We start from the raw sequence: 19,700 nt of genomic DNA on the forward strand, positions 1-19,700 counted from the left end.
TAAGAACACAGCCATAAAGAATGGTACCAATACATCCTCCAAGAGCAACTTCTCCCAACCATCCAAGAACAGTTTAGTGACGAGCAATGCCCTTTCCAGCATGATGGAGCACCATGCCATAAGGCAAAAGTGATAACTAAGTGGCTCGAGGAACAAAACATAAAAATTTTGGGTCCAAGGCCAGGAATCTCCCCAGACCTTAATCCCATTGAGAACTTGTGGTCAATCCTCAAGAGTCGGATGGACAAACAAAAACCCACATTCTGACAAACTCCAAGCATTGATTAGGCAAGAATGAGCGGCCATCAGTCCGTATGTGGCCCAGTAGTTTATTGACAGTATGCCAGGGCGAATTGCAGAGGTCTTGGAAAAGAAGGGTCAACACTGCAAATATTGACTCTTTCCATAAACTTTATGTAATTGTCAATAAAAGCCTTTGACACTTATGAAATGCTTGTAATGTTACTTCAGTATACCATAGTAACATTTGACAAAAAGGTCTAAACACATTGATGCAGCAAACTTTGTGAAAACCAATACTTGTGTCATTCTCAAAACTTTTGGCCATAGCTGTATAAGAAACAATTCTGGAAAATGGCCACTAGATGGCAGCATTTACAAACCTTTTTATAATAGATGTACAGTACAGGGGATGGTGCTGGGACATTCCACTGAGATTAAAGGGAGAGTGAAGATGTTCCTGCAGGCATCTGTGGATCCCCTATGTGAAGATTGACATAATCGGAGTGGCAGGAGTACATAACTAATCCGCTTTTATCTCACTGGTGGTCTTTCTCCGTTTTAAGACTGTGGAGACCTGTCAAGAGAGGCAAACTTCCTGGTGCATGACAACTATTGCATTAGGTCTACTAATGCCCCAAATACGATGCCACTGACTATGCCACACCAACACACTAATCCTAAGTGCCTAGTTCGCAAAGCAAGCGAGGATGCAAAACTGAGGGAAAATAGCACAATCTGGGTGAAAAGGTAAAAGACCGTCTATACGAGTGACCCATGCCTTTCATAGTTATGCTTAATCTGCTACTTTATATTATTTCCTTTGCCACAAAAACATTAATCCTAAATGCCTAGTACAATTTGCTGAAGACACAGGTGAGAGGTATTGAATTTATTGTATATTTGTTTTCTCCAGTGTCTGTATAATGTTATGACCGCCATTCCTCCTCCCCATCTGTTTTAATGCACATCTCAAAATCTCCCAGAATCCTATTAGGGTCTTTCGTCCAACAGGAGTAGGAGAAGTATTAATAATGGGGGGGGGGGGGAATTATGCATCTTTTTGGAATTTTTGAGGGTAAAAAATGGAGAACATTTGAAAATGGCTTTAAATAAGAGAGCGGAACACTTTATTCAAAAGAAGAGAAATAAATTCTTCGCCAACCTGTTCACTATCCACCTTACACCTGAGATCTACATTTTTCACTCATCACTAATACCCATGGTAATATATAGTCATTTTATCCTGCGTTAGAACATCACTGGTTAATCAGTTGCTCGCTGCACTCTGCTATATTTTTTTTCAGAAACTCCCTTATATCTCTAATCATTATCTTTAATACATATAGCTTCAGTATCCTATTACCGTTAGTTTTTACTTAACTCTGGCCGTAAAGCAGTGAACAAACTACATTCCCATCTTTGCAATGATGTCTTAACAATTCTTTCATTGTCGGGTTTTACCTTGACTTTTAAGTGAACTGATAACCTAAACACGGTGGTGGCAGCCATTTTGAGACTTAGTCCAATATTTGCTCTGTCAGCTGACGAGACACTTTGTGCGTCATGCCTCACTAATGTCTCTTCAGATATTTCTACTGAGGCTGTTCTCCGTGTAGTAGTAGTTTTCTGTTTGTGTAGGGTTTTTTTTTTTTTTTTTATACATTTGTATGGGCACATCATTTGTCTGTAACTTAATATCCTTATGATGTAATGTTGGTCCTAAATTACCCCATACCCTCTAACCTAATTATTCTCCTTAAATATCCATCAGTCTAGAATGACAGAGGTTAATGTGTTAATTAAAGATTTTATGGGTGCCCTTAAGGGACAAACACCCGTTGCTCTTACTGCTAGTGGTGGTGATCAGGACAAGTCCTGACATTTCCGCCAAGCAAACCACTTCGCCTACAGGGATTGAAATGTCTAGTTCATTGTAATTAACTATTGATCCCTGCTGAAACGCCATATCTTTGTGCACAGAAGCGTTTTTTCCACCCCCTCAAATGGATGACTGGCCGAACAAGTATCCTGTCCTCCTTTTTTGACTTTGACCCCTTGTCTGTGAGTGAACACTGCAGACAGAGGGTAGAAAGTGTCTCGTCGCCTTAATCTGGGTGTTATCAATATATTGTTATGGACTACGCTTGGTTAGGCTGGGACATTCTAAATAAATAAGGAAACGTATGGTTTTTATAAAAAAAAAAATTATAATCTGCCATAGCAAATGGAGGCCGTGTCCCGCAGCTACCGGTGTGAATTCGGCATTACATCTCTACAATTGGTTTTATAACCCTTCACGGAAAAATCTAAGTATGATAAGTTGAATAATGACCCAGGTAATGGAAGAAATTATTTGCAAATGTTCAAAATAATTTTGTGGCCTTCCCTAGTTTCCGAGGGGAACATTAATTAAAACTGTTCTTTGGATATCTGGAAAAGGAAGGTACTGCCCAGCCCATCCCAACAGATTTTTGCAGTATGGTTTACAAAATGAAATCCGGTGTCTTGTTGCTATGGGAAACTCCATGTTTTTTTTATGATTTTGTCAATGTCAATCTCATTTTTCTGTAAGGATTACGTGGTACTGAGTGAAATTTGGCATGCCCTATATGCTGAATTACTGAAGTGCATTTATCGCCAAAGCACAATGGAAGCGGCCATTTTGTGGGCTAAACCAATATTTCTGAATGCAGCCTATCCGTGCGCTGGGAACTAGTGGCATCACCGCGGCCTCAGAGAGTTTGATGTCTAAAGCAGATTTTCAATTTCTGTATTACTTTTTGAGTCCTAGTGTACGGTTCCACCCATCAGCCAGGTGAGGACAGTCTATTACTCTGATCTTCCTTAAAATATATGGAGGTGAGTAAGTTATGCAGATTGCCCAGTGGCTAGGGAAGACCTAGTATGTCCATTTAGATAGTTTCAGATCTGATCGGCCTGACATGGCACACTGTTGTAATCCAAAGAGCAGCGATTGGATGGATTTTGATCCATCTAGCTGAAAATGGTGACAATGGTCACATAAATGTATATTTAGTCATCGATTGACCACTGTGGGTTTTCAAAGCCTCTTGCATTCCAGGCGCTTGCCCAGTTGCAAGCGTCTGGCTTTCACAATCTGGTCATCTGTGTTCTGCAATAAGGCCAAATAACCAGATTATTGGTTCAGGAAGTGGCAGGTCAGGATGGTGACCCAAAGTAAATTCACAGACAAAAGCAGACCCTGCTTGGAGGTCCAGATGTAGTATGTCTTCACAAACCAAAGAGACCATTCCTTATTCTCTTGCAGAGACACCCTAGCAGAGGGACTAGATGAGACATTACCCTAGCAGAGTAGATCAGTGATGCCGTGCCCATTTCATTTAGGACCAAGTCTAGCAGTATTAGTACTTTAATGTCACCATCCTTCTACTGGACAGCACTGCTCCTTATGTTCAAGGCATAAAGCTAGGGCTCTCCTAACAGTACACAATTTAATGTGGTATAATAACTATATGCTTAATGGGCATACCTCAGATATCACTTAGGTAACATAGAACATCTGAGCAGCCATCTTGGAAAATAGATCTCCCTGTTTAGAGAGCTAAAAACCATAACAACCCTGTAGATGAAGTAAGATGGAAGCACAGTTTGTAGGTCAGGGTGGGCTAAGGAAACTTTTTTACCACATAAAATGCGCACTTTAAATTGTTGTAATGCAGTTTTCCAGCGGTGAATATACCAGTGAGCTTCTCTATGTTCTGCACAGGTTCTATGTGGAGGTGTGAGTTCACTCAGGGTTTCCAATGTTTAATGGCAGCCAAGGCTTGCTTGTCTCCATCCTGACATTTGTACAGTGAACTTTAAAACGGAACAATCGCCCTGTGATAAGGAGACACCAGTGTTGTCCTTGGCATTACCGAGAGAGAAGGCCTCATTATTTCACATGGAAACTGCATCTCCCCCCTGAGCCTTGCTGCATAATGGGACCCTGAATAGACATCTCAGTCTATAGAAGAGTTCTCAGTGCTTTCTGCGCTTCTCCTATCGCTGGAATCAGGAGCCGTTGGCTTGGATAACTATGCCCTGAGCGGCAGTCCTGTAAACCAACACTTATTTTTAAAGCCGTGTGTCACATATTTAAAGGGGAACCATAGCTGGGGAAATGACATGGGCGACTGTCAGTTTTTTGCGGACACAAAGGGCCTGATTCACTACGGAACGCTATTGCGTTCGCAGCTGCGACTACGCCTGGAAGTCTGCTGCGAAAATATGCTAATGAATCCAATTGCAAAACCCTCGCACAGCCAGCATAGAGATGCCCACTACCGCTAACTCACATCCGTAATACCTTGCAGTCCTGTGTATACATCGGTAACATCGGCCTCACACGCACATTTACAGCAGGTCTGACCTTGCTCTGAAATTGCTATCCTCATAGCACGCAGTGAGTACTCCAGCTGCGAATGCCGTCGCAGTGGCTAATTTATGCACAGCCAGGAAACTGTGTTCAAACGGACAGGCACACCTGCGTTTCTCCAACCACTCCCCCGTCACCACCCCCAAACGCTGACCTCCTGTCACTTACTCTGCGATGGCTTTTTGTGCGAGTGATCGCAGAGCGATCTCAATGCTGACCCACGCACGTTTCATCGATACTCCCTCACTGATCTTGTCATTGCGTCCTTTAGCGTGACTCACGCCATTGGCCGCCCCCCTTCACTAGGGAAGCTGGTGGCGGACGGCCTCCAGGAGATTTGCCCACTCTTCCGCGCAATTGGGATAGACACTCGACACCTACTAAGGAAGGAGCCATATTGTCCGCTTAACCAATATTCAATTGATCTTTACTTCAAAACTCTCGTCGTAGCCTAGATCACTTTGTGTACATAAACATGGGTGTTAGAGTCCATTAAAGTGTACTTTTCACCTGTACACGGTAGAGGCAGCCATTTTGTGATCTCAAGTCTATCCATGGTCTCTAGTGAGTTGATTGTCTGTGCAGCCCCTATAATGGCTGCTTCCAACATGGCACCTCAGTCATGTCATTGGCTCCTAGGTGTTCTTGTGCATCTTAGGAACTGATCACAAATTTGCCGTCTCCACTTTATGTTGCTGGCAAAATGGATAAATTGCCTCACAGAAAACAGCCAGCCACTACTAAGTCAATATATCCCTGCAGGAGCCTCCGTTACACACATTGTTCTTCCAGTTTATACCTAACCTGAATCTCAGTGTGGTTGTTTTACATGATACAGGCTTAAGTGTATTAGTTCTCTTATCCAGCACATACTAACTTCCCATGGGGTTGAGAAAACCATTTACTGTGCAATTAAAATTACACCTGCTAATGAGAATGCATTTAAGTTTGGGTTGTGGTTAAGATGCCTGCTTACAAGCCCCTCAGCCATGATGGCTTATCTGTGATTTCAGATCTACAAAGGTACTAATTGACTTTCTATAGGATTAGTAAAAACAAAACACCAAACTAAACCATTTAAAATAGCTGGGATGGAATTCCTTGCTGTCCGAAGAGCTTAGGATAAAATGCAAATGAGCTTAGTTTGAATTGAAGAACCAATTATCTCATTAATTAATAAGAGCCCAGGGGGGTGGGTGAGGTTGGAGGCAAACCGGGATCACTTGATTCATGCATTGCAAAACAAATGTTTTTCTGCAAGAAGACAGGTTAGTTCCAGGCCCACTTGTGGGTTAGGGTGCGTGGCACAGGCCCCCATATGACTTAAGGCAGTGATTCCCAACCTCGGTCCTCAAGGCACACTAACAGTCCTGGTTTTGGTGATATCCATGTTAAAGCACAGATGTTTATATCAAAATAACTGAGATACTAATTAAGTCACCTGTGCTCAAGTATAGCTATCCTTAAAACCTGGACTGTTAGTGTGCCTTGAGGACCGTGGTTGGGAACCCCTGACTTAAGGGAACAAGAGCTCTGCACATCTTGCACCCATTATAGATACTCCACTGTAACCAATGTTAAAACACTGAAATAATGCTCTCCCCTACCCTGCTACTGATAGTTGTGTCTAAGGCCATTTTGTTTGGCCATGGATTCTGGACATCTGTTGAGGTCCATTTTACTATAGCATAATCTATCCCTTTTTGAGGTAAAAGTTTACAGAAATGCCTCAACTAGGACTGGTGTGTGGCCATGGGAAGACTAAACTATTTTTATTTTGGCATTGAAAGCTGATAAACAGTGCAGATAGGAGTACTAACAATGGAAGAATGGACAGTACAAGGACAAATTTGTTTACTGAGCAACTTTCTTTGGTTATTGCCCTAGAGCAATTACTGCCTGTCAGAGAGAGGACGTCTTAAGCTGGGTACACAGACGAGCAATGTTATTCTGATTTGGCAAATCGGAACGACATATCATGCAGTGTGTATGTGCGCTTCCGCTGTGGCATGCGACGTCCGGTTTGGTGTAGTGCATGCAACGCCATGCCGTGATAATGGCTCCACCGTTCATTCCATCGTTCTGATTTGTACCCAGGATCTGATATGTCTGCCTGCTCAGTGTGTGCTCAGCTTTGGGGGCCCATTTATCAAAGTTCATTTGAGGTAAATTCCCCGAAAACACCTGTTTTCGGGGGTTTACCTCAATACTAAGTATCCCCCGGATGTATGAAGGAGGGACCGCAGCAGGTATCTACGATACCTGCTGCGATCCCTCCATTGCTGCCGGCAGCCACCTCCCCCATAGGTTTCTATGGGGGATGCGATACTGCCAAATGTATCAATTCCCGATATTGACCCCAGCAGCTAACGCCATCTGCAGATAGCGTTAGCCGCTGTGTCCTATGGGCACTTACCGCATTTCAGCCGGCGGAGGGATCTTCCAGATCCCTCTGCCGGCAATGGGCGCCGCTCATGTGCAGTCCACGGGACTGCGCATGCGCAGCAGCCCGGAATGCGCTCCGACCACATCGCAGGGACGGGCTCTTTTCGGAGCCCGTCTCCCTGCATGTGCCGGGTCATACATTCGGCCGGTATGATCGCATTTTGCAATGCGATCATGGGCGGTACTGCATGCCCTGATCGCATTGCAAAATGCGATCCTTAATAAATGGGCCCCTTAGTGTTTCAGCTGTTTTGTTTCTCCCCAATCACATGTCCATTAAAACAAAGCTGAAACAACCGCGGTGATGCTTGTGATCTTACTAGTGTTGGGGTATTTGGAGTAGGATGTGTATTGTTGGAGCTTTTTTTCACTTGATATTTCTATAAAATTTTCAATTTACCCATAAGTTATACAGAGAGAGAGAGAGCAGAAAAAAATGAGTAGGAGGGAGGCTACACATCAGAACGATGTACAAAAGCCACGATGGTCGTTCAATTTTCCCTTCATCCGAGAACACACAATATAGAGTGTACACACTATGCAATCTTAAGAATGACTACACAATATATCATGTCGGAGCATTGTATCCTCCTGTACACACTATGCAATCAGGTGATGTCTTCAGAGGACAGATTGGACCAATAGATCTTGTGGTTGAACATACGCACTATGCGGTGTGGACGATATGTCATTCCAATTTGCCTCAAACCAATATATCGTCCAATATATCGCCTAGTGTGTATCCAGCCTTAGGGCCTGAATAAGAGATGTACAGCCGCGGGGGGGAGGGTTAGGTTTAGGGCACCCGGGGGGACTTAGGGTTAGGCACTCCCCTGGGAGGTTTAGGCTAGGGGAAGGGGGGGTTAGGCACTCCCCTGGGGGACAGGTTTAGGCAGCAGGGAAGGGGGGGTTAGGTTTAGGCACTTAGAGGGGGGATTAGGGTTAGGCACAGGGGGGAAGTTAGGGTTAGGCACCCCTAAGGAGGGTTAGGGGGGTTAGGTTAGTTTGTACTTACCTAGGAACTATCGGGATTTCCAGCGCTGTCGGCCTGCCGCTGCCGGGATCTCTGCATCTGTCGGACTGCCGCTGCTGGGAATCTGCTGGGAATCGAACTGCCGGCCATGCGTCAGCCGGTATTTCATACCGATTCCTAATAGAACAGTGCCCCTAGTGGTATTACCACAGAAAGTGCAACAAGGATTTCCAAGAATGCTTTGTGGAAATGTTAAGATAGAGAGACTTCATTTGCCAACTGGGCACACACTTGTGTCTACTACAGTGACACATGTCTGTGGGGTCGCCTCTATTGAAGCTGCAATACAGCAATTCTCACGGGGGGAGCAGGGTCTTTCACATGTCCCAGCCACTTCCTTTGCTAAGTGCGTTTGGGAACAGCTGGGCCATAAACAAAGCTTTATGGTATAATTCACTATTGCTTACCAAACACACAGCAGGGTGAGACAGAGGGGTCACTGGTTAGATTCCTTCCTGTATGCTTATAGTGATTATGTTCCTGTATGATGCTGGTTAGGAGATTCCTATCCCTGATTGTACAACGCTGTGGATGGTTTTGCTTCTTAATAAACTTCTGATAATACAATGGAATGCTGGACGTCTTTAGCAACGTGAAATAGAATAAGATGACAGATACTAAAATTAAGGTATTGGGTGTATACCATCTGCCCTCCTCCCTCCAGCTGCATCTCCATAATCTGTCTCACCTGATTCTATTTACAATGTTTTGCTGCTAAAAGTGTATGTAACCCATACGTCAGAATAAACCTTATTTCAGCTATCAAAACCCCATTAGCTCAGAAACCGGTAAAACTTTTCTATCTTTTTTTTTTGTCCTGCCATATTTTGCTATAGGCGGCCATTTTTGATTGGGACTGAGGTCTTGCAGGTCATCCCGATCCATTAACCAGAATATAAAACTGTCACTTCGATGGGACTTGTTAAATAGTTATACTTTAGTCCTCTGAACACTTTGACCTCTGTTCTCAGATCTATATATTTTTAGCTGTCCTTAGCCGCTCGCATTATTAGTGTAGCAGTAACCTTTTTTATAGCAAAATAAACATTCAGATGACAGTTAAAAGACTAAGGCCCCCCAATTATCAACAAAGGCAAATACCAGCAACATTTTTCGTTTAGTATCACTGTGATACTAATGAAAAATTCACAGGTATTTACCAATACTTACCCCTCTGGCGAGGTCTCGCAAAGTCCTCGGCGAGGTCCTACTCTGGGCTGCTGGCAGTTTAACGCTGCGAAGGGGCTCCAGTGTTATGCGCATGTGCGATGGTCTGTATGTGCATGACATGAGGACCCGGCAGTGCCTGGAAGGTTTCGCTGAAGCCGGAAAGGCACCGCCGGGTCTCCATTGCCGGTAATGGGGCCCGCATCGCTCTCTCCATCTAAAAGATGGCGAGAGCAATGCTGTTTCTCAAATGCAGAAATGAGGACATAGCCGCTTCAGCGAGCACTAAAGGGGTTCTGCTTTGTTGGTAAATGGGGGCCTGTGGGGTCTATTCACTAAGCGTTGGAGAAAGAGAAGTACCAGCTCCTAACTGCCACGTCACAGGCTGTGTTTGAAAAATTACAGGAGCTGATTGGTTGGTACTTTCTCCACTTTATCTCTCAAGGCTGAGTGAATATGTACTAAAGTCACATACACAGTAGATAAGTTGGATGATTTGAACGATATCGTTATTGTTCATCGGGTCCAATATCGTCCAGTGTGTACGCGGTGAACGACCAAACTATGCGCGCTAGCACGGGTCGATGAAGATGTTATACATCGTCTGAACATGCAGTCCAACCTGACGATATTGTTAGGGTGTGCATGCTCAGGGATGAGGGAGGGTGCTGGCATTGAATAATATCGTAAACGATATTGAGCCCGGAACTGTAGGGGAAACGCTAGACCAGTGTTGGCTAACCTTGACACTCCAGCTGTTGTGGAACTATATATCCCAGCATGCCCTGCCACAGTTTTAGCATGCCCTAATAGCAAAACTGTAGCAGTGCATGCTGGGTTATGTAGTTCCATAACAGCTGGAGTGTCAAGGTTAGCCAACACTGCGCTAGACAATATCGCTCATGGAGCCTATCGTCTAGTGTGTACGCGGCCTAAGCCTTGGAGAGATATAAAGTACCAACCAATCGGCTCCTGTCATTTTTCATAGCCTGTGACATGGCAATTAGGAGCTGCTTGGTTGGTACTTTATCTCTGTCCACTTTATCTGTCCCCTAGGCTTAGTACATAGACCCCTATATAACAAGTCCCAACACAGTATGCCTAACAGATTTTAAATATATTGAGCCATTTTACAGGTGGAAACGCTCACCATTCTGCCAGCAAAGAGGGCTTGTATTTGCAATGGTCAATTAATGGAGTTACCTCCTGTAAAAACCCATACCTGCCTCCCCTCTGTGATGTCCAGGTGTTACATATCTTTGCACACAAATCACACCAACATGCCTCCTCCGGCCCAGTGGCATAGCCAGCTATTGACAGGAGGGGGCTGCGAAAATGGAAACGGCATTCGGCACTGCAGAGGCAGCCAGACATTTCCATCTGCTGATCTTCCTAGCTAGGTTGTCATCTTAGGAGAGAGGGAGTGGGAATGAACGACTGCAGCCTATTGGTCGATCAAGTGCTGGCTGCGGCCTTTTCAGTGTAGCCTGTGCGGCTGAATAATGCCAGCCACGGCATGCCCCTCATAGTCTGTTATAGCCATTAAGCTGGTAAAAAAAAAAAACAGTTTGCAGCATTGGGGGTCACTATAGGCACCATTTTATTTATACAGATTTTCAGCAGGAAGTGCGGTCGCCCTTCCCTGCACCCCGCCTGACTATGCCACTGCTCGGTCAGTGAAGTGGGTGGGATCTGGGAGTCTGGTCTACTCCCCTCACATGCATTATATATTATTTACTAATTTATTAACAGCAATTTATGTAACGCACACATATACTGCAGCGCTTCACAGAGAATATTTTTAGCCATTCACACCAGTCCTTGCCCCAGTGGAGCTTACAATCTATATTCCCTACCACATATACACGCACACTAGGGTTCATTTTTGGCAGTAGCCAATTCACCTACCAGTATGTTTTTTGGATTGTGGGCATAAATCAGAGCACTAATGGAGAGAACATACAAACTCCACACAGTTAGATGAGACTCTAACCCATTTTGTATAGATTCCATATTGTGCCAGTCTCATACGTTGCTATATGACCTTTTTCTCGGTGTCAATGGGCAGGTTTTAGCTCTTACATGGCCCTTTGGAAGTGTTAAGCTGAGTTGTGCAGCGGGCAACAATGGGACTCATTAGCGGGTAAGACACAGCATGTGAATGATGGCGTGGTAACTGGCATCTGTGCCTGTCACTATATATTAGTAGGATCTGCCTCGGCTATTGATCAAAGCGTGTCTCTTACTTTGTGGGTCTAGTGTTGATCCGGGATAATCTGCTTAGTGCTCTTGCTCATACGGTGACCTTTTCGGGAAAGCCATTAGCCTCTTCCCTTCTCCCAGGCTCTGCTGGAGAAGTGACCAACATGTAATTCTCTCTGCACTTAATGGGTATATTTGTATTTTCCATGTGTCTAGTGTACAAATTGGACCCATAGATAGTTGGGACAGATCAGATTTAGAAGCGTTTGCATTGACTTTGTAAATGGAAATTATTTTTTTGTTACTACACTATAAATTGTCTTGGCTGGGAGAACTCTGAGGCGAGGGTGCAGGGGGTTACCATTGTGAAACGCGTCACCGCCGCTGTGCCTGTGGCGAATTGAGTCATTGTGCAGAGGGGTGCAAGCCTGATCGAGACTAGCCTACTCTCCCAGAAGTTTGGTAGAACCTCAGGAGTCTCCTAGATATTCCAGGAGAGTAGCCAATTATACGTCATTCCGATTACCTCAATATGGTTCCTGTCCCAGGGAATCGGGAACTTTTACTGAACTTGATTAATAACTAGAAGAAAGAGTGAATCTAACAGACGATGTGTGTATGCGGCGATATCGTCTGCGGCGGGACCCGGCGGGGGTGCCAACATTGACGAGTGTATACACACTTAAGGCACACACTAGACGATTAAATTGATCGATATTGTTATTGTGCGATAATCGTTTGAACATCGTTGGTCATTTTAGACATCTATCATCGAACAAATATGTTGTACAACCTGACGATATAGGCCCTGATTCAGAGCCGGACGCAAGTGGCTGCTCGTTCGCTCCGAGCGATGTTTGCCCAACTGCACATGCGTACGGATCGAAATACGCATGCGCGAACCACTCAGTGCGGCCGAAAATCGTGTGCTCGCAAAATAGCGAGTGCCTGCTATTTTGAGTGACAGAATGAGGCGTATGTGGGTGGTAACAGGGGAAGGTGCTTGAAAACGGGGAGTGGAGATCCGAACGCAGGCGTGCTTAAAGGTCAAAACGGGCATTTTATGGGTGTGCATAATTAAAACAGCAGCGTCATTGACCACGTCACTGGGTTATTTTATAGCCAGAATTGCTCGCAAAATTGTGGTAGGAAAAACCAACCACAAGAATAGCGAGCAACTCTTACCCTGTTCGATGTAGTCGATTAATCTAATAAATAGCGGACATGACGTAGGATGCGAGCGGCCAGGGGGCGTAGTTTCCCAAAAAACGAACGCAAGTTTTGTTCGCTCGTTCAGACCTAGAGGCTTGAACAGACCGCAAACAGCGAACGGTTCATTTGAATAGCCACCCCTATTTTCTGGACGAGCGAGCGCAAATAGCGACCGTCTCTGAATCAGGCCCATAGTCAGGTTCAACATGTTTGCATATGATTGATGTGCCTTCATTGAACGACTGCTCGCTCAGTGAAGGCACATCACAGACAAACGACTGCACGATTATGAACGATATCGTTATCGTTCTGAAGAATGATCTAGTGTGTGTATGCCCCATTAAGGTTTTGTACTCTGGGCCTGATTCAGAACCGCTCGCGAGCGCTGAGTGCTCGCAAGCTGGTCGATGTGCCCAAGTGCGCATGCGCACGACTGAGCCGGCTCCATCATGGGCGAGACCCGAATAACGACGGTCAAGCCATCGTTATGGGTCTCGCACCAAAGGGGGCGTACTGTCGATGGTGATTGACAGCACGCCCCCTTTGGTGGGCGTGCCGGGGGTGTGGCTGCCCAGATGGAGGCATTCCCATGGGAACGCCTAAAAGCACTCCAGGGCTTGCGGCAGACAAGACCCTACCTTAGGGTCTCGTCGCAAGCCCGATGGTCGCGATGGTCTTGACCATCGCGACCATCATTTTGGCCGCTAGCATAGCTGTGGGTGGAGGCCGCTCCAAAAACTAAAAGGGACGGCCCTGATTCAGAGCGAGCGGTCTGTCAGAGCGTCCGGCTCTGAATCAGGGCCTCTGTAGGTATAGTACTTGTGCCTGGGAATAGTCAGACTTTCTCTTCCAGCATACAGTCCTAGTTTTGACAATCATAATGTCAACAGTCAAAAGGTCAACACCATAATGTCAAATGTCATAAAGTCCACATGGTTAAAATGTCGACACCCAGCATGTCAATTCCTGCAAGATGTGGACAGTCAAAATTTTCACACAGTTGAAATGTCGACAAAAAAATGGTTAGAGTTGGGCTTGAAATCAGGTGTTGACTTTATGAACCTGTCGACAATGTGGCTGTCGACATTTTGAACATGTAGATGTTTTGTTAGCGTTAGGCCTAAAATTGGGTATTAAAATTTAGCAAATTGACATGTGGCTGTCGACAATGTATGTATCGACAGGTTGGCTAAATAATGACTTACCTCCTTCCATCCAACGGTCCCAGCAAAATACTGCTGAGACTTTTTCTTGTGTCACCAATGGGGGCACCTGAAGAACTGGACTTGGGTCACTCAGAACCGCATCATAAGTACAAAACTCAGATAAGCTACAGATACAAATAAATAGACTCCCCAGCTAAGTCCAAAACGCAAGCCAACTTATGGCCTGATTCGGCTTGGATCGCAGTTGCTAATACACACACAATCAGCCGATTGTTATGCAGTGCGCATACGTGAACCGTCCGCTGCGATCGGAACTGCGATTGCAGCGGCTATGCAGTGATTGACCGGAAGTGCCGTTTGAGGGCGGTGACGTGTGGATGGGGTGTGGGGGGTTGTGGGCTGAACGCAGGCAGTTTCAGGGGCGTTCATAAGTTATCCAATGCGAAGCCATACGCAGTGTGCGGTCTCATAGCGTCCACGGCTGTTAGCATTTTCTGAGTAAGGTCAGGGCTTGTGCAAGTATGCGTATGGGTCCAATTGTACCGATGGTTTCGCTATTCTGCTAAGTATTATGGATGTGCGTATGGTAAAGTGGGCGTCCTGATGTGGTGCTGAGTTTGCATTACAATCGCTGTGGTTTGGCTTGCTATCGCAGTTGAACTGCGTGCGTACGCAGTATTGCGATCCGTAGTGAATCATGCCCTCTTCCCAGTGAGCAGGACTGTAACTAGCTATGGGCGACCGATGCCACCGCACAGAGCGCGGGTATAGAACAGCCGTTTTGGGAAGGTTTTCCACAAAATGCTGTTAGTAAATATGCCCCAATGTCTTTTAGCGGTTTACACTTTTAAAAAAATAAAAAACTTTCTTTTAGCTCTTTACATGGAACCTGCTCACAAGCCTGGAACGCAGACTCAAAAAAAAATTGAGACCCAGGCTCCAATTGAAAGTACAGGGAGCTGGCAATTTCCATAAGGACAAAAGTTGTTTTTGAAACCACATACAGACTCGTTAGTATAGAACGGTTGTCCTGACACGAGGGTGACTGAGTAATGTACTTCTAATAGTGAGATCGTCCGTCAGGAATGTCATTGTCCCATTCACTGCTATTGGGGTTACTAAACTTTTGAGTGATGCTAGCGGAATATTCTCTTTACCCAGGATATGTCCCTTTCCTTCAGCCATTATCCTCCCAAATCCTATATCTCCCTCCCCCTGTGACTCTGCTTTTCCTATGTAAAAGAGGTTCTGCAGAATAGCTACGTCCCCAGCCTTTGGAATGGAGATAAGGGATTGAATTAGCCGCCTTTCTAATGGTGACTGAGCCAGCAGGGGGTTCAGGGTCCGGGAAGAATTAGTGTCCCACCTACTTTTAAGTCTAAGAATTGGTCAAGCGTATCATTTAACCCCTTCACGTCTGCTGTTTACCCCATTTTCCTTATGAAACCAAGAAAATATCATGAAGCCCTGAGGCTGGCAGATGTGGGGGCCATGTTTCGCCAGCGTCAGTCTGACTCTGATAATCACAATGATGTGCCAGGTGGTGCTGCGGGTTATGGACAAAGTTGCACATATTTGGAGACGTTCATGTTGCAGTAGGGTGCAAAAACATGTCAGCTAGTTCCCTCTGGGATCGTGTCCTATGAGAGTGATCAGCTGGCCTAGGACTCGGGGTTAGTGCTATATCGTCAGAAGTCAACTTAATGCAGTAGCACATATTCCACATCTCGTGACCAGGCCTGACCAGTTTGGCCTCCACATCCGCGACCAGATTGCTCTCACTGAGTGAATGGCGTACAAGTCAATTGCCTGGGGCACAATATGCGTGGCTAGCTTCTGATCAGCCCAATACTCGTGGATTCCATATTATACCAAAGTAAGAGATAAAGGCACATTTTTGTTAATGGACATCTGCTTGTGTGGGTCAGGTACAGTCTTTAGTTGAGTGCATCTAACACTTGCCATACATTCATATTTCTTCTTGGTTGCTATTTAAACGCTGTATGTGCTGTGTATACCAGTAGCCTTCATATTGAGGAGCTATTAGGCTTTGGGATTTAATCTGATTGGCTGGTACTTTATCACCATCCAAGGCATAGTAAATGGACCCCTTGGTGTGAATTCAAAAACTAATGGTGATCAGAGATTGGGGCATACCTCCCAACTGTTCCAATTTCAGAGGGTCCGTTCCGAAGACGGGTGTCACTGATGTCCACTGCAGTTGAAGGGTGATTTTAGGGGAGGGCTGTTGGGGGTGGCTTAGTGCTTCAGAGTGCTAGACACGCCCTTGTGGGTGTGGCTTCTCCAACTGCACAATGACCACTCCCCCTGACACCGCCACCCTCTCAGTGCCGTCTCCTGCTATAGATATTTCTAATGTTGGGAGGTCTTGTGAGAAAAGTAAAATGTCTAATTTTGTGCACTTGTTGGGTGAAGATGGAGGCAGCCATTTTGTGGGCCCAGATCTCCTATGATGGTCGTTCATCCAGAGACCCCTCTAATTCAACTCACACTCCGGGGATATCTTCTCCACATGCCTGCCATGCCCCCTTCAATTATGTGGGGGTTTTCATGTACTGGAGGGGGGTGTCGTAGCATGTGCTTGCCCCCGGTACCCTGGATCCTTCCAAAATGCTTGGGAATATTGCTTCAGCTCATATAATGGCTGCTGCTTAGAGTATAATAAAACACAAATAATAAAAACTTCCCTATAACCAATATAATGGGGACGGGGATGGGATACCGGCACTCAGGATCCCTGCGGTCCGATTCCTGACGCTGGCATCCCGACTGGGTTAAAATACCGACACCTGTTGGTAGTATCCTACCCTTAAACCTAACCCTCCCTCCCCGCAGCCTAAACCTAACCTTCCCTCCCCGCAGCTGTAAGAGGGGCAAGGGGTGGACTGCTGTGTGCGCCTGCTGCCGTGCAGGTGTGGCGGGGCACTTACCTCTCTCACCCCGTGGCTCTCACCTTCAGGACACCTTGGTTTCTCCCACCGACGGTCCTGGGTCTTTCCGGTTTGACACAGCCGGGGACGGTCTAACCTGTAAGATAGGTCGGACACGCTGAACCTATGGGCCGGACCTTGGTGCCACAGGAAGGACTGACGGACAGGGGTGCGGGGACTAGAGGATGGTCATCATTGGCACTTGTGGCCTCAGACTGGTTTGCACCCGCATGCCAGGCACATGGGTGCAACCCGAACGGAAACGCCCGAAAAGGGAAAAGGGAAGAGGGGACGACACGCAAACAATGATTCGACACACAAACACAGAATGTGCTCACCGGGTATGCCCCTTGTCTCTTTGCTGGGCGAGTAGTCCTGGTCTCTGCTCCTATAAGAGAGCACGGCTGCCTGGCGCCGCACTAGAACAATACCTGCAGCCTAACACCGCACGGTGATGGTGCAGTGGATATGCGGTAACCTAGCACAGGTACAGTGGTCTTGGCCTAGCGCCGCACGGTGGTGGTACAGTGGGTTCACAGCAACCTAACACAATGGTACAGTGGTCTCGGCCTAGCGCCGCATGGTGGTGGTACAGTGGGTACAAATGGTACAGTGGTCTTGGCCTAGCGCCGCACGGTGGTGGTACAGTGGGTACACAACAACCTAACACAATGGTACAGTGGTCTCGGCCTAGCGCCGCACGGTGGTGGTACAGTGGGTACACAACAACCTAACACAATGGTACAGTGGTCTCGGCCTAGCGCCGCACGGTGGGGGTACACAACAACCTAACACAATGGTATAGTGGTCTCAGCCTAGCGCCGCACGGTGGTGGTACAGTGGGTACACACCAACCTAACACAGGGGTACAGTGGTCTCGGCCTAGCGCCGCACGGTGGTGGTACAGTGGGTACACACCAACCTAACACAGGGGTACAATGGCCTCGGCCTAGTGCCGCACGGTGGTGGTACAGTGGGTACACAATAACCTAACACAGTGGGACAGTGGTCTCGGCCTAGCGCCGCACGGTGGTGGTACAGTGGGTTCACAATAACCTAACACGGGTACAATGGCCTCGGCCTAGCGCCGCACAGTGGTGGTACAGTGGGTTCACAATAACCTAACACAGTGGGACAGTGGTCTCGGCCTAGCGCCGCACGGTGGTGGTACAGTGGGTTCACAATAACCTAACACAGGGGTACAATGGCCTCGGCCTAGCGCCGCACGGTGGTGGTACAGTGGGTACACACCAACCTAACACAGGGGTACAGTGGTCTCGGCCTAGCGCCGCACGGTGGTGGTACAGTGGGTACACACCAACCTAACACAGGGGTACAATGGCCTCGGCCTAGTGCCGCACGGTGGTGGTACAGTGGGTACACAATAACCTAACACAGTGGGACAGTGGTCTCGGCCTAGCGCCGCACGGTGGTGGTACAGTGGGTTCACAATAACCTAACACAGGGGTACAATGGCCTCGGCCTAGTGCCGCACAGTGGTGGTACAGTGGGTTCACAATAACCTAACACAGGGGTACAATGGCCTCGGCCTAGCGCCGCACGGTGGTGGTACAGTGGGTTCACAATAACACAAGGGTACAGTGGTCTAATACCAAGATACAAGGGCCTCACTGAGGGCTTACCTGAACTGCCAACTCCCTCCAGCGACGATCCGCCTGCTCCGACGGCTCCTCCGCTCTCCTCCTCCTGCCTGCAGGCGGGGATTTTAAATACCCCGCCGCGCGGGCTCCTGGGCTGGATGCCAATGAGGGCCCGCCGCGCCGCCGGGTGATGATGCGCCCCAACACGTGGGCGCGTCCGGCAATGCGGGGTCCGGTCCTTGCCGGCGTCATGGCCACGCCGCGTCGCCGGGTGATGACGCGCCACAACACGTGGGCGCGTCCGGCGATGCGGGGTCCGGTCCTTACCGGCGCCTTCGTGGGAGGGGGGGCGCGCGGCCCTGGCCCTCCCACACTGCCTAAACCTAACACTCCCTCCCCGCAGCCTAAACCTAACCCCCCGCAGCCTAAACCTAACCTTCCCTCCCCGCAGCCTAAACCTAACCCTCCCCGCAGCCTAAACCTAACCCTCCCTCCCCGCAGCCTAAACCTAACCCTCCCTCCCCGCAGCCTAAACCTAACCCTCCCTCCCCGCAGCCTAAACCTAACCCTCCCTCCCCGCAGCCTAAACCTAACCTTCCCTCCCCGCAGCCTAAACCTAACCCTCCCTCCTCGCAGCCTAAACCTAACCTAAGCTAAATCAGATCAAGAAAAGCCCCCTGATCCAACCACACGCAGGTCTCATGAAGCCGTACCGGCCCCTTTCAGTAACCTAAAATTGGAACAGTCTCTGTGAAATCAGCACTATATCAGGGTACGGTTTCTCCTGACTGAGTCTTCGCTGTGACAATCTCTCTTGCAGTACTTTGTAGGATTATTCGGGAGCAAAACATGTAAAATGTAAACGGGTAAGAAAAATCAACTGTAGCATATAATGGGCCTCATGTAAATCAAGCCAGCTAACGTGCACATGGACAAACAATGTTAAAATGCAAGGACAGGATGCAAGGAAAATGCGGCATAGATGGGGTAGTTTGTTGGTAACTTGGAATGTGGACCAAACTTTCACAGAAATATGGTAGCGTGCACCAACAAACTTGCAAATAATTTTTTGAGTACAGGAGGCTGAGGATAGCTGTTACGCCTCCTCTAAAGATATTCACTTCAGGTTCCACTTCCCTTCAGCCATTACAGAGGCTGGACTCCCAGTAACACAGATTTGGATTTAGCATATATTTTCCGATCACACAATAAATAGTGACACATCTTTGACCTAGATGTTTGAGAAGAAGCCTGTCATGACGGTGGTCCACTGCAATAAAT

General features: G+C 47.1%; 1 protein-coding gene across 1 annotated transcript in view; it reads left to right on the top strand.

The window, feature by feature from the left end:
• The first annotated feature begins 5,870 nt into the window (after nucleotides 1–5,870).
• The window catches only part of METTL25B (methyltransferase like 25B), a 250,820-nt gene continuing 236,990 nt past the window's right edge, over nucleotides 5,871–19,700 (top strand). The window contains exon 1 of the mRNA XM_088449664.1: nucleotides 5,871–5,910. The gene's annotated coding sequence lies outside the window, so the exon portion shown is untranslated. The remainder of the gene's footprint in view (nucleotides 5,911–19,700) is intronic.

Source organism: Taudactylus pleione, unplaced genomic scaffold, assembly GCF_031769625.1.
Source record: "Taudactylus pleione unplaced genomic scaffold, aTauple2 ptg000490l, whole genome shotgun sequence".
NCBI lineage: Eukaryota > Metazoa > Chordata > Amphibia > Anura > Myobatrachidae > Taudactylus > Taudactylus pleione.